The 16595-nt window shown below is 40.0% G+C and overlaps 1 protein-coding gene across 12 annotated transcripts in view; it reads left to right on the top strand.

The window, feature by feature from the left end:
• The window catches only part of RIMS2 (regulating synaptic membrane exocytosis 2), a 787778-nt gene that overhangs the window by 676391 nt on the left and 94792 nt on the right, over positions 1–16595 (top strand). The window lies entirely within an intron of this gene.

The raw sequence follows: 16595 nt of genomic DNA on the forward strand, positions 1-16595 counted from the left end.
TATTGGTATGTAATTTTATCTAACCAGGCTGGCAGTCTCGAGGTGATAGAGGGTTAATTAACCCATTAGCTGAGGACTGATACAAAGGCACAAGAAGGCAGTGCTGGTTGGGAGGAATAGGAGTAGCTGAGCCCAAATTCAGAGAGAACGTCAAGACTTATATGTACTGAAATTACTTTTGTATAGGCTGATAAATGTCTGTGTGGATCAGTTGTGGACATGAATAATGAAAAATGGTTCCTTCACCCATTTGCATTAATGGTTTGATGTGCTGTGAGGTGGTAGCATGTTGTGTAGTTCTACAGCTGTAGTAAGCCTAAAATATGTTTAGGTGCCTGTGACTGGGTGTCCTATGCATTTGCTGCCCCCTACTGGAGACCCTGCTATCTTGATGTGCCATGCCCTAGGAAACAGGCTTTTTAAAAAGGACAGAAGAGTTTGGACTTTCACTAGTTGTCTAGAAAGGCCTCCTAGGGTCAGCTGCTGGTGGAACCAGTGAGACTTTTTACTCCAGCATGCTAGAAGGACTGGGAACAGGCAGAAGCCACTGATGCCTCTGCAGGCCATATAAAAAGGACTGGCTGCTTCTATCTTGTGGCAGTCCTGGGTGAAACCAGGAGAGAAGAGAGAGGAAGGATCCTCCTTCTGCCTTAGCCCAGGAAGCCAGTCCTGGTCATCACCTAATTCCGAGTGCACTTTGCATTTAGGTCAGTGAGAGACTGAGTTAGACATTTATTACACTACTGAAGTTAGATGAGCTCATTTCATGCAATGACATTATTATAAGATATGCTTTTACCAATGCAGTTTCTACGCCAGCACACTCAGAGTTACACTATGGCTACAATGAAATAGTCTGGAATTGTGATATTTAATATACATTCATTACATTTGCTGTGTTTTCCACTTAGTTTATAATGGGAAAATGCAATATTCCTTATCTGATTTACTCATTGATAAAACATTTGGATTTCTTGATTGGCTGAATGCTTCTGCCCCTCTTTTGGTCTTGTGACAATAGCGAAAAAAATCAGTCACTTTCTTTTAACACTGAACAAGGAACTCTTTTAGAATAAGAAAAGCAGTTTTATCATTTCGGCTACTCTCTCACACTGTCTCTCTGCTTCACTGCAGAGCTTCTGCCTAGGACCTACATCAGACCTCTCTTGCCTTGCTTCCTGCTATTGATTTAAAGAAACAGTATCAATGCCACTTTTTTTTCAATAGAAAAGTGTCCTCGTGCAATAGGATGTGCAGACATCTGTGAACTGCTCTGTTGTACATGGTAGAAGGGATTTTTTTCTTTTTTATTACAGCATTGCCAACTCTTGCTATTTTACCATGAGTAGTGGGATTTTAGAGAATGTTGAAGCCCAATCACATGGGAAGCTCCAGCCCCCAGTTCAGCCACAAGCCGTGTTAGTCTGTAACAGCAAAAACACCGAGAAGTCCTTGTGGCACCTTAGAGACTAACAAATGTATTTGGGCATAAGCTTTCATGGGCTAAAACCCACTTCGTCAGATGCATGGAGTGGAAAATACAGAGGCAGATATATCTTTTCATGTTGTGTATTTATACCTGCCTCTGATGGGAGAACCAGGGGGTTGCTGCTGGAAGGAAACCAGGGGGCCGCTGCTCGGGGGGAGGGGGACCGTCTGAGCAGTGGCCAGTGTGGCTGTCCCCAGGGCCACCTGAGCGCTGGCCCTGGAGTCACCCACACTGGCTGCTGCAGAAGTCACAATGGTCACGGAAAGTCACGGAGACCTAGTCATCATCAAAAATTGGTTTCTTGAGAAGCTGTCAGATCTCCAGATTTTAGAATGTTAGAGACCCCTCCCCACACACATCTAAGCAAAGCGCTGATAATACTCAGGAATAATGGCAACACAGACTACTTGCTATAAGCAACTAAGACGTACAAAATTGAAAACTGCTGGAGGTGGGCCTCGGAAGTCAAAATCTTATGGGGACCCTGATCAGACACAGACTCAGACTGTTATGGAGAAAGGTGGGAGTATAGGATGGCTAATCATGGTCCATGCCTGCTGAAGAGAGCAGGTTTCTCCCAGAGAACTGCAGTTAGCCCCCACAGCTTTAGAGAAGTGAAAGTCAATTCATCTTCCTGGGAAAAATAGTTCTGGAGTCAATTTTTGCCTGGATTAAGCCTTATGAAACTAAAAACTTGGCCTCTGCTTGATGTATAGCAAAATCACAGCATAGATCAAACTTCTTAAATAATTTTTCTAGGATTCCCTTATTTGAAGGTATTCTGTATCCATGCTGCTGTGTCCTTTTGTTTGTATCAAAAATATATTGTTTCTAATTCTAACTCATTTTAAAGTCCCTTATAAATAATACTCTGAGAATAAAGTAACTGGAAGAATCCCTATGTAAGGCCAACAGACCCCGGTCATTGGCGGGTGGAATCGAACTTGGGACTTCTGGAGCTTAATGCATGAGCTAAAAGCCAACTGGCTGTTAGCTAAGGCTGTAGAGCAGACTCACTAATTGCATGCTCTCTCTTTCTCTAAGTGGTCTCAGTACCACTAGCTGGGACAGAACACCACACCCAGGAGGTGTGTGTGACACTTAGACAATGATTAACTACTTGTGAGAGTTCATGGCCACCACCGCAGTAAATCTGCATCAAACTGTCCTTCACCTAAGCCCTTTATTGGAACCACATTAAACATCAGTCCAAAATGTATTGATTCAGATAATCACCCACCCTTTTTGTGTCTTCCCTTTGCCCATTGTGGCCTCTCCTTTATAGGGAACTCCAAGTATGTTCCTCTCCCTCCTAATTTTGCTCCCACTTACACCAGTCCAACCACAAATTCACTGGATTGCTGAGCAGTAATTGAGAATAGAATCTGCAGAATTTCAGAATAGTACACAGATTTCCTTTAGATTTCCTTTGCATAATAACTTTAGCATTTCAGTTTTTTCTAGTGAGGCTTTCACCTTGCCTGCAGCTATTGTTTGTTAGAGACCGTGTTTGTAGGGCTGCATGAACAGGTGTATGTTAGCTTTCAGTTACTTTGGCATTCTGCTTTCACTCCTGGCCAGAACTATAAACCACAGTTACCCAAGAATAACAATAATAAAATATATTCATTAGGTTTAAAAAGTTATCTATATTTAAAAAAACTTCAAGAGACTTCATTGTGAGTTCAAAGTGAAGCTGTGAATTGGTCCTTACTATGTATTTGCCTGAGTTTAGTTTTAATTCTAATTCTGAAATGAACTCTTGAAACGTTTACCTTCAAACATCTCTTTATTCAATAGCTTCTAGTTTAAAACTTTATTTGGACTTCATAGTTAATTAAACAATTCAGTCCTCACGTTATGAAAGGATAATACTTTGTGTGTCTGATTAGAAGTTTAGTGTATTGTTTGAACTGTTTGTAGTGTTGCTCCAGTGAATCATAGGTCAGTTTGTCATGCCAGCCTTGTCATGCATAACACTAGCTCTAGTAGAGAATGCTCCCTCCTACACTAATTATTTTTGTTTCAAAGCAATGACATTTCTCTGAAAAATGAGCAACTCAGATCCACTGTCATCTCTTGTAAAACCTCATTCTTCAGTTCCTTTACTGAACTGCTGTATGTTCTTTGAAGGTTTGTGCATTTGATTCAAATTCTGCAAATATATCCCGCCTGGCAATGTACAATATGACTGTGAAAGAACTTGGCAAGATTTCATAGGCCCAAACCTGAAGAAAGTAAGAAACTATATTAATAAAATTGTTGTTAGTGGGAAGGGTGCACAGTGATAAAGATGATTATTTATGGTTTGTATTATGGTAGATCCTATCAAGGTCAATACTTCCTGCTAGGTGCCATCCAAATACACAGTAAAATGTCAGGGTCTATTATATACTTTAAGACTCTCTTCCTAAAGGGCTGTTTTGGTGCTTCATAGCCTGCTATCTACCAGTGATCAGCTAAGAATTGCTAAACTATTGACGATGGGAATTTTGGCTGTGAGACCTCTTGCACATGTCCATTTGTGTCCCCACCCCATCCATCTCCTAATCTGCCACAACACTGTCTACCAGAATCGCAGAGAGATATTACATCTAGACCTGCAGTCATAACATCTTACAGTATGGATGTGGGCTCGTTGAGCACCATTGACATACTGTTTTTGGAAGGCTCAAGAAATTCTCATCCAATACAGGAAGTTGTCTAATAGGAAGACTACTCCTTCATATAGAAGCAGTTCTCTATCCGTCAGCTCAGCATAATCCGGGCCCAGTTGAGGCTCCAATACCACAGACCCTCAACCGTCATGCTGCACTTAAAACAGGCTGGATTGGTTGTTTATTTTGCTCAAAGTCCACTTACAGCAATAACAATATGTCATGCTCTGATATGTTCATACTCATTCTTTCAACATCTAATGGTATCAAGATTCCTCAAGGACTTCCTGCATACTTACACACCTGTTAGAGACCTGACTTCTATATGAGATCTCAACATCCTCCTCCTCATGGAACCTCTATTCAAGATGCTATTGGATTGTTTGATACATCACTTTACCCTCAATACAGTCTGTCTGGTGGCTATCAGCTTGGTGCAAATTTTCAAGCCCTCGTGGCCAGACCTCCATATTCATGCTTTCACAAGGACAAGGTGGTTCTGAAACTGCACCTTAAGTTCATCGTTCAGTTAGTCCAGTGTTTCACCTGAATCAGTTGATTAATCTTTCAGTATTCTTTCCAAAACCACATTCAACACTAGTAGAGGAGAAGTTGGATGTTTCCAGAGCCTAGCTCTATTAACTGGATAGGACCAAATCCTTCAAATTGTCTCCTCGTTTCTTTGTGGCTGTAGCCAGCTCATTGAAAGGCCAACTTGTCTGATCATAGAGACTTTCTAAGTGGATCAAGTAATGTATTAGTTCAGCTGGTGAGCCACTCACTCCAAACATCACGGCACACTCCCCCAAAGTACATACAGCAAGTTTAGTGTGCTTCAGAAATGTGCCAGTATTTGAGCTCTGTAAAGCAGCAATGTGGAACAACCCTCTGTACTATGCCCCTCAAGTATTACACCCTTGATATGGTGGCGAGATCTGATGCCAAGTTTGCAAGAGTAGTATTCAAATCATTATTGGACAGATGTAGCTGATACTGCTCATTCCCACTGTCCAGAGGGAATACTGTTTTTCAGTCACCTACAGTGGGCTCCACCTGAGGCATGAAGAAAAGAGAATGGCTACCCTAGAGTAGCTGTGTATTTTTTCAGATGTTGCCGTCAATGTGGATCCCATGACCTGCCTTCCATCCCTGCTTTTCAGAGTCCTCAGCAACTCAGGTTGTGTCTACGCTGCCACCTTCAGTGCTAAAACTTTAGTCATTCAGGGGTGTGAAAAAACACACACCCTGACCGACAAAAGTTTTAGCACTGAAAAGCACCACTATAGACAGTGCTTTATTGCCAGGAGCCGCACTCCCAGCGATAAAGCTACCACTGCTCATTCGGGGTGGTTATTTTTTATCACCAGGAGAGCCCTCCCCTGGCGATAAAGCATGTCTACTCAACCCACATCACAGTGCTGCCATGTGGACAGTGTAGACATACCCTCACACTTTGAATTGTGAAGCAATTGAAGTAGGGAGGTGACCACCCCATCTTTTATGCCCTCGAATGGGTGCACAGGAAGGCACGAAGCACCTGTGTAGCCTTGATGGACATAGCTATTCAAAAGACTCCAATCTTGCATTTATGATTCAAATGCAAACCTATAGTGAGATCCACACTAACTACAACATCTTGAATAACCACAGTTACTGTAGGGCAAGTATCTGTTCTTTAGAGTGTATATCAGATATTAAATAATCTAATTCCAGTAGCCATTGCCATCTGATTCTTGCATAATTTAATTAACAAATGTTTTAGCTTCTGGTGTGTTTGCTAATTAGGAGAACGCTTCCTTATAGCTAATGTGTTTACTCAAATAAAGAATGATAAATTGTGGCTTCTCTTACCCTAAGGTTGTACATGATTTTTCTCTTAGAAGTGTAGGACTGGAAGGGATCTCAGATAGGTCATCTAGTTCAGTCCCCTGCACTGAGACAGGACTAAATATTATCTAGACCATCTCCGACAGGTGTTTGTCTAAGCTTTTCTTAAATACCTCCAGTGATGTAGATTCCACAACGTCCCTAGGTAATTTGTTCCAGTGCTTAATTACCCCAACAGATGTCCTTTGAAGCAATAAAAGCTTCCCATTACTTCCTGTCCTGTCCTCAATAGCTAAGGAGAACAATTTATCACCCTCATCTTTATAACAACCCTTTACATACTTGAAGACTGTTGTCATATCCCCTCCTCACTCTTCTATTCTCTGCATTAAACAAACACATTTTTTTCAATCTTTCCTTATAGGTCATGTTTTCTAGAACTTTGATCAATTTTGTTGCTCTCCTCTGGACTTTCTCCAATTTGTCCACATCTTTTCCAAAGTCTGATGCCCAAAAGTGGACCCACTGCTACAGTAGATGCCTTATCAGTGCTGAGTAGAGTGGAAGAATTACTTCTTGTGTCTTGTGTACAACACTCCTGCTAATACATCACGGAATGATGTTCACATTTTATTACATTTTTTACTCATATTTAGTGTGATCCACTATAACCCCCAGATTCTTTTCTGCAGAACTCCTTCCTAGGCAACAGAGAGTCCTGTGGCACCTTTAAGACTAACAGATCTAAAGGTGCCACAGGACTCTCTGTTGCTTTTTACAGATCCAGACTAACATACTGATACTTGCCTTCCTAGGCAGTCATTTCCCATTTTGTATTTGTGCAATTGGTTATTCCCACGTGTAGTACTTTGCATTTGTCTTACTGAATTTCATCCTATTTATTTCCAGCCATATCTACAGTTTGTCAAGGTAATTTTGAATTCTAATACTGTCCTCCAAAGCACTTTCAACCCATCCCAGCTTGGTATCATCCTCAGACTTTACAAGTGCACTCTCTATGCCATTATCCAAATTATTTATGAAGATATTGAATAGAAGCATACCCAGGACAGGTCCCTACAGCACCCTACTTGGTATGCCCTTCCAGCTTGACTGTGAACCATTGATAACTACTCTCTGAGTACAGTTTTCCAACCAGTTGTGTACCTACCTTATAGTAGGTTCATCTAGGCTATTTTTCTGCAGTTCGTTTATGAGAAGGTCATGGGAGACAGTATCTTTTTTCCTACAAGATTTCTCTCACTTTTCTGGCTTGATTTAAAGTTCTGTCTCTGGCAGTTTTAGCTCTGGGACACAAGGTAGATTCAGGATGTGGTTAATCAGCTCACTACTTCTCTTCATTTCAAAATTAACTTTCCAATTCTTCCACAAATAAACCTACCAAGTCCTAAACAACCTTGCAGCTTAGTTGTGTTCTGTGATTTAATAAGCATTGTAAGAATTGAAAACAAAAAGCATTCCTCTCTGACTTTCCACTGTCAATAAACTAGACTCCAATTCAAAAAAGTATTTAAACATGTGCTTAACTTTCATTTCAAATTTAAACCTGTGCCTAAGTGCATTTTTAATAGGGATGCTTTCAGGGCCATAATGTGCAGGCTTGTAGAAGGCCCATTGCCCTCTTTAAAGGTGGAAACTTCATTGTTAACACACTACAGTGGAGTTGCGGGGATTAGGTTCTAAAGTCAGCGCGTAAGGTGAAAATCACGTATAGTCAAAATTACCCTTGAAAATCCCTTAAATCGCCCGTAAAGTACAGTATACATGGTTTTGTGTACAGTATGCAACCCTGTACAGTAATATGTATAAATGTATAATATATACATTAATGTACAGTATATAATAAAGAGTACATATGCAAAATATAATTTACAGTACTGTATTTTAATTACATAAAAAAGAGAGAGAGATAGAGGTCATGGCCAGGTTCATCTGCTGCTGGTTGTTTTTTCTTGAAAAACACGGTGATCGGCAACTGTCGCTGTTGTCTCTTGAGCTGCTCAAACATTTCTTGATATGGTCTCAAATCATCCGTAATACTATGTGTGATTTTGAGGCTTCGTTCCATAGAGGGATCATATTCAGAAATTAAATCATTCAAGTGTTTTGCTGCTTGGAACATTTCAGCAAATTTATGAAGATTCCAACTTGCTGGCTCTTCCTGTTCATCGTCATCATCTTCGTCTTCTGTAGACGATTTTATCAGTTCCTCTAACTCTTCGTTAGTCAATGTTTCTCTTTGGCTCTCAATTAATTCTTCAATTTCTTCCTCAAGGATGTCGACGAAGCCATCACCACCCACTTGCCGGGCCACCTGAACAATGCATTTCACTTCCTTGTCAATGGTCGGGAAACCCTTAAAATCATTCACACATTCTTTCCATAGGTTTGACCAACATGCATTGTCTGTTTCAGGCTTGATTGCATCCATTGCCTGTTTAATATAAGTGATGCAATCGGCAATGTTGAAAGACTTCCAACCCTCCATCACATTAAGATTGGTATCAGCATCCATAGCACTATGTATCTGTGAAAACGTAAGCCTTGTGTATGTGGCCTTGAAACAGCGAATCACACCTTGATCGAGAGGTTGGAGGATGGAGGTGCTATTGGGGGGGAGAAAGACAACTTCATCATTGTTATGCACAAACCAGAGTGACTCAGGGTGGCCAGGAGCATTGTCTACAATCAGCAACACTTTAAAGTCAAGTCCTTTCTCTTCGAGGTACCACTTGACCTCCGGAATGAAACACTTGTGGAACCAGTCCAGAAATAATATGGCCATCACCCAAACCTTTTTATTTGATTGCCAGAACACAGGCAGGAGATTTTTGTTCTTGCCTTTCAGGGCATGGGGATTTGCAGCCCTGTAGAGCAAGCCCGGCTTTATTAAATGTCCAACCGCATTGCCATAGAACAACACAGTCACACAGTCTTTAGCTGCTTTGAAGCCAGGGGCTTGTCTTTCTGATTTCAAATTTTTTTTCCAGAAGACCCCAGTCTCGTCGGCATTAAAAACTTGTTCCAGAAGATAGCCCTTTTCTTCTATGATTTTCTGTAATTGTTTGGGGTAGGCTTTTGCTGCCTCTTCATCGGCAGATGCAGCTTCACCAGTAGTCTGCACATTTTTGAGGTTGAAGCGGTTCCTAAAACTGTTAAGTCAACCTTGGCTGGCTTTGAATTCCTTCTCATCAGAAGGCCGTCCCTCTTTGGTGGGAGGTTTGAAGAGCACGTAGTGCTAAGAGCCTTTTCTCGCAATGTGTTGCCATCGATAGGCACATATTTACGGTTCATGACTTCCAGCCATAAGTTTAATGCCTTTTCAGTCTTCACTAAAGTCTTATCATGCACCTGGCTTGTCACCTTAGCAGTTATTGGAGCACTTGATGCCACGGCTTGACGAATTTCTCTCTCTCGAATCTTGATGGCACAGATGCTAGATTCGTTGCAGCCATATTTATGTGCCACGTTGGAGACTGACATACCGTCTCTCAATAAGTCCAACACAGCCAGTTTTTCCTCCAGCGTTGGAACAGATCGCTTTTTCTTTGGCTGAGCACCAGATGAAGTAGTTGGCTTGTGTTTAGGGGCCATGTCGTACGAAAAATACGTATCTTTAAACACTAGAATCACACTTAGCGCGGAGAGATGCTCACACTATGAGAGGCACGCAGGAACTGAGACCAACTGAGGGAACAGCAGATTCACTTCTCCCATCTCATGCTTATTCCGGGGCATATGCTCATTGTGTGCATATAGTTGAATTCATATAAGTTAAATGCACATATGATGCGACTCCACTGTATTGAGAAATGGTTTTGTTTGGTTGACAGGTTTGGGCAAATAGGTTGTTCACCTTCTTAGCTGAAAGATGTGAATAACTGCTAGGTGGATCAGCCTCATGAGTTCTGTTCCACTAATTCAGTCACACTTTAACTTATGTCCTAACCTTGATCTCTGATTGACCCCCCCATATCTACAGATTTATATGAAACTAAAAAAATATAAAAGTACTAACTAATCCTTGCTACATTTCTGGGAGTTCAGTAATTAAGTATTATTTACTTCCAATCCTGTACTTAGTATCAGAGGGGTAGCCGTGTTAGTCTGGTTCTGTAGAAGCAGCAAAGAATCCTGTGGCACCTTACTTAGTTCACTTGGTCAAACCTTTTTTTTAATAGTTCTATAGTGATAAAAATGTGTTAGAGCAAGAGGAGAATTTGTTTACAGAAAGGTTATACAAATAAGAAAAATATTATCATGCAATTTGGCACTCAGATTTTGTCTTTGTTAGAAATTGTACAAGGTATTGAAAAATAATGTCCTAAAGAATAGAAAAATAAATATGCGAGAAAGGAATTTGCATATCTGAAATCCTTATATAGTGTAATTTTATCAAATAGAAACTTGTGCCAAGATATGTTAGTAGTGAATTATTGTCTTGAAATGCCAAAGTGAGGGAAAGGTTATAACACAGAATCAGGTCTATGAAATTAATATCAGTTTATCCTAGCAAAGGGTTTCAATACAGATACATATGTGATAACACTGTAATGAGGGATCTCATGGGGCCTGACTACATGGAACTTTACTGCCCAGCAAGCCAGGGTATGAATCTACAGCGCAGTAGCTTGCCATGTAGTAACATCACTGCACCCCCAGCTAGCACAGATATAAATAGTAGTGAGGCAGTGGGTAGGTGAGTTGGGTAAAGTTCCCTACACTCCTGAACCCTAGGGTATATACCATAGACAGCTCTTTAAATGCTCAAGCAGTGCCTCTGGCAGCAGAGAGCTGCTATAGACTTTCCTTGCCGCCTCCCCGCTGCCAGAGCCTTTCCTCACTGCAGTGAGAGGCTCTGGCAGTAGGGAACTGCTGGAGCATATCGCTGCTGCCTGTCCCCCACTGGAGCCTTTCACTGTCGCATGTAGCTACACACCACAGTGAGGTTGGACCCAGTCTGCCTTTTGCTGTGGCTTGTAGATACAAATACCTTCCAGGCTACCGCAGGTGTAGGCAAGTATAGATGAAGTCTAAAAGTCCCAGAGTGCACTTTGTGTGTGGCCTGTTGTTTCTATTTTTATACACACATGCTTTGCTTGAATAATACTATATATAAGAGAGTAAATTGAAGTCACCTATTCATTCACTGATGAATTTCTCTTTAGAGAAAGAGAAAAATATTGCGTGTTGAGAGCATTCTTTTTAACAAAGATACTAATTAAGTGCTCAATTATTTTCAATCAACCTACTAATTATAAGTTCAATTAAATAAATCTAATAATTATGGTTTAAAGGGTAGCTGTTAGAAGTTTACATCAGTTGTATAAATAGTTAAGAATGAGTCAATACAATATTTTTTGGCCAAATGAGGACTCTGGGGACCAAGTCATTGTACTTTCACACTGTAATGTCTCTCTCTGATGTGAATTGACAGATGAATACATGTATTAGCCTGAAGCATAGTTTCCATGGAAATGTTAATTTCTACCTCATAGTTGTCCCAAAAATGCTGTTATTGTTCAATTGCTTCAGCAAATCAATGTAATGAAAGCATCTTTGAATATAAAACATCTATTAAGATTTAAATTTCATTCTCAGTTGTAAAAAGCTGTGTAAGAAAATCTTGAGGGGTCTGCTGACCTCATAAGAGACAACTATGATGAAATATCTTTCTGCAGCAATTAAGAAATCATTTTCCCCCTAAAACATCATAGTATATTAGTTCATTACAATTCTATGGCAAAATGAAATGTTAGATTTATAAATAAGGCTACGTTTTAGTCACAGGTATTTTTAGTAAAAGTCATGGACAGGTCACAGAGCAGCCCGTGGGTACTGAGGGAGGGTGGCCTAGGTGCTTGAGGTGTGCTGAGCAGTGGGGCACATCCTGGGATCCCCACTGGGGTGCGGACAGTGGTGCGTGGCCTGGGACCCAGAGCCCTCACTCCATCCCGTGCCCCAACCCCCTACCCCGTCCCACACCCAAACTCTTCTGCTGGGTGGGGGAGACTGCCCCAGCAGCAGTCGGTGCACCTGGCGCAGGGGCTACCTGAGCTGCCCCTGAGCCAGGCCCACCAGCTGCTGCAAAAGTTACGGAGGTCACAGAAAGTGATGGAATCCATGACTTCCGTGACCTCCATGACTTACTTGCAGCCTTAGTTGTAAATGCTTCATTTCAATAAAGAATCATTCATTAAAGAAGTAAGAAAAACCACAAGGAGGTATTAATATTGGCATTTTTATTGGAGAAAAGCAAATGACTTCAATATAAATCAGATTCTAATATTTACATCTTTAGTATAAAGACAAGAAAGTATTGCTGGCCCAAATTTATTTTACAAATTAATCTGCAATTCAGGCTTTAAAAAATAAAAATAAACAGTAACAAAATTCTACAAGATATCCAATAAGTGAGATACAATTATTTAGATTATATCACTAGATAAAGAATTATAATCTAGATCTAACTTTTGATTCTCTAAAAATTATTTATGTTAACAATATTGCAAATATAAAAAAGAGGCAATGTTTGGTCATAAAGTTTTTATTAAAGCGTATTTCACAAGTAAGTTATAAATAGTAAAATATTTGATACATACACATCAATTGTTGGCTTTCAGTTATATTGTGGAAAACAAATGATAACATTTTTTTACTTTTTCTTAGTAAAAGAAAATTAAATTAGATACTTCTGTAAGTAACTTTCCACTGATTATGCAGTTACTGAACTTCAAAATTCCATTTTCTCAGTTATAGCTCTGTAACCTATGTGGAGTCCACTATGTTGTTTCCTGCAACAGATATTCTTGATTCAGAACCAGATTCCAATAAATACTTTTAGTCACATTTAGTAGCACTGTACTCAAAAAGTAGTCACGATGACCTCAGAGGAACTACCCAAAGGGCAAGGAACTATTTTACGTGAGTCAGGTGTCCACAGTCTGTCTCCAACCACTAAGTTGGCAATATTCAGAAACTGGACTTTAGCAATGTCATCATGAATTACACAGAGAAAGAAATCGCATAACTAGCACATACCCTTATATGTAGGCTTGGCATAATTCAATTTTTATTTTTTATAATTTTGACGTCTATATCAATATCTATTTTTAAGCATTTTTAATTTTTTTTATTTAAAATTTTCACAGTTCCTCAAAATTATGGGGTTTAAGCATTTTTTTATTGTACATTTTCATAGTTGTTATTGCGGGTCTGACAATGGGGAAGAGTCAGACAATTATTTACTGACAGCAGACATTGAGATTCAAAAAGTTGAAGCTTTATAACCATTAAAACAGAAATTGTCAACATCACATGTCAAAATATACAAAGTAAATATCCTTAAATTAAATTTTAATAAATCCTCACACAGCATTTTTCTTAGTTTGCCTATCTGTAAATTTCTGTTATCATCAATGGAAATATTTTTTCCTTGGCTTATGTGTGCGTGGTGAAACTGATGCTTATGACACATACAAATAAATCTCTAATTCTTCCAACCTTACTTATATGGGAGGTGGCTTGTGACATAAGGCTGACCCATACTGTTAGAGAATGCATATTCTAACACATGAGAAGGGACATGCAGGTAGTGATTGACTAAAACCAGTATTTCAGCAGATTAAAAGGATGTATATATATTGGGTTTATTTCAAAAAGAGTTTTGCAAAAAGGCATTTGTAGGCTTTGGAATATGATATTTGCAAATCATTGTATTGAACTGTCACAGGATGGATTACCTACTTAAGGGAATTGGGCTCAGCTTCATGTGTGTCTTTTTAGCTGCTTCCACCAATTGAGGGAATTTGCTCGGCTCAGTTTGGGGGGTAAGAAAGACCTCTGAGGAGGGAGAGCATGGTGTCATGACTGCAGGAGCTGGAGAATCAGAGAGGGCAAGGGGTTCTCTATACCAGCTAGACACAAAGGCCTGACTTGAGCTACCAACAGCGATGAGCCTTATGATGAAGAGGCTTGAAGAAAGGCCAGGCAGCAGGACCTGGGTTACAGGAAAGAATTGTTCAGTCTAGAAAGTGGCTGAATGAACTGTAGAGCTGGAGAAAGACTTGTTTTGATTTAAGTTGATATTGCAAATGCAATATTATTGGAATAAACCAGATGTGAAAGAAGGGGTATTGTTTGACTAGCAAGAATCAGGGTGCAGTTTTTGAGAACCCCAAGAAGGGAAAGAGAGTGGCAGGGTATGATGCTGGATCAAGTACAATCCTAATACAATCTGTATTTATGGAAGGATTGTGGTACAGCACGTGATGATTTCTTTAACAAGATGTACACATACCCCATGCAGTCAGAGACATTTGTCTGGAAAATAAATACATAGAATATTTCTCATTTGTTTTTGTCCCACATCAAAAGGCATCACTCACTTTGATGTTCAGTTATATTTATGCATTTTTGTCTTGTTCATTCCTTGCCAATTAAGCTTGTTGTATTGGAAGCTTGTATGATTTAGTACTTTTTCTTAGTTTGCTCTTTGTTCCACTGGCTACTGGATTGTGTGTATACAGAGTGAGTGGGCAGTACTTCCCTCTTCTACAACGTATGATGACCATGGAAATCTCAATGAGCTTGTCATGTACTTGAGACTATATAACTAATTTGTATAGCAGCAAAATGTTTCTGTGGACTTAACACATTCCATTCCTTCAATACAATTCTGGTTGGTTTGCCACATATTATAAGTTTCAAGTGGCATTATCTAGCATAAGGAGACACATAATCTCAATGTTTCACTGGCATAAAGGAAAGGTTTTCTGCATAAATTTGGCATTTGCAGTACTATCCAGCCCGCATATGTAAAACAATTTCTGCCTGGAACCTATTTTCTAAGGCAAGAATCTGACTAGCTAGTGAGGACACCACCTGATCTTAAGAAATGGGCAGAAAAGTAGCAGTCAAAAGGCAAAGTATGTTCTTCAGATATGGGTGAAGAGGAAATATTTCCTAGTTGAGAACATTGAAACAGATGAGGAGTCTGAGCTTTGACTGCGCTAAAGGACAGTGTGCTATCAGCCTTCAGTGAGTTTGAATAACTCTAAAATAAGTAACTTCTGCAGGCACGCAAGGTGCCTGTGAGACACTAATGAATCAGTCAGAGACAGGGAGAGTCGGAATGATGAAGTTTCTGCCTGGTTTCTCTGTTTAAGGTACAAAAAAAAAGAGCTAAAATAAATTTCCGCTAGGAACCCACCAGCAGCTCCCCATTGCTACATTTTTGTGGTAGCTCCAACTCTTCACAGCCCCCAGAAATTGCTATGCTTTTGACTCCTAATGGAGCCCCTCTTACATGGTACAATAGCTCCTAGGACCAGTGCAGCACACTAAGGTGCTTCTGCAACTATGTAGCAGGCATGATGTCCTCTGCAGCTGGTCCCTTTTGCCCTATGAGACCTTCACTCTCCCCCACGGAGGAGGAGAGACTAGATTGATTGAATGATTGTATTAGATGCTTTTGTGCTTTCTGACATGCGACAACCCAGTCTTTCCACCTTCATCTGGCTACTGCCAAGTTTCTTGCTATGACATAGCCTGTTACCATGACAGTGGGATCTTTCTTATATGGCATCTTTTCTCCTCCTCTCTTCTGTCTTCAGCCTGGTAGTATCCAATCAACAGATTGTCTAGGAATACAGTTTTTTGACATCATACCACTTTTCATATCCAAATCACTTCAGCCTTCTTTCTCCAATAATTGTCTCTACAGTCTGCTGGACAGTCCTTTGTAACGTATCAGCGTTGGTTACTTTATCCTATCAGTGGACACCAAGTATTCTTCACAAGCATCTCTGATGGAATGCATTAAATTTCTTATGTGGGTTTCTAGCACTTGCCAAGTTTCAGAACAGTGTAACAATGTGGGGATCACAATGGCATTGTATAACTTTATCCTGCTTCTTGTGTGAATCTCCGTATTTTTCCAGATATTTGCCAGTCTTGAAAAGGAACTACTTGTCTTCCCAATTTTTGCTTTGATCTCCTTATGGAGTTAGCCATCAGTACTAAATTCTGCTTCCACAATATACAGACTTGTTAACCATGCTGTATTCTTCATTATCGATCACATATACATCATCATTGCTGACTCCTCTTTCAATGTTCATGATTTTTGCTGTCTTTCAGCTGATTTTTAATCTTACTTTGGCGGCCTCACATTTGACATTGATTAATGGCCTTTTTCCTAACATCATCATCTGTGTCCAACCAAACAATGTCATCTGCAAAGTAGAGATCTTGAAGTTTTCATCTACTCCACGTAATTCCTGTATCTTCCTTTGATGTTGATGTCTGTATTATGTAATCTATCACAATGCAGAAGAGGAGAGGTGATAAGATGCATCACTGTCTTACTCCAGAGACAATATCAAGCCAGTTGGTCTCTGCACTTTCTGTCTTTATACAGCATTTTGAACCTTCATACAGCATCTTAGCCACTGCCACTATCTTTCTAAGAAGTCCATATTGTCACAATATCTTCCCTAGCAATTCTCTATGAATATAGTTGAAAGCTTTGGTGAAATCTAGATGGTTCAAGACTGATCTTCTTTGGTAAGCAAGCCCTTTCTCAATCAGTCATCCCAGGT

Source organism: Mauremys reevesii, linkage group 2, assembly GCF_016161935.1.
Source record: "Mauremys reevesii isolate NIE-2019 linkage group 2, ASM1616193v1, whole genome shotgun sequence".
NCBI classification, from domain to species: Eukaryota; Metazoa; Chordata; order Testudines; family Geoemydidae; genus Mauremys; species Mauremys reevesii.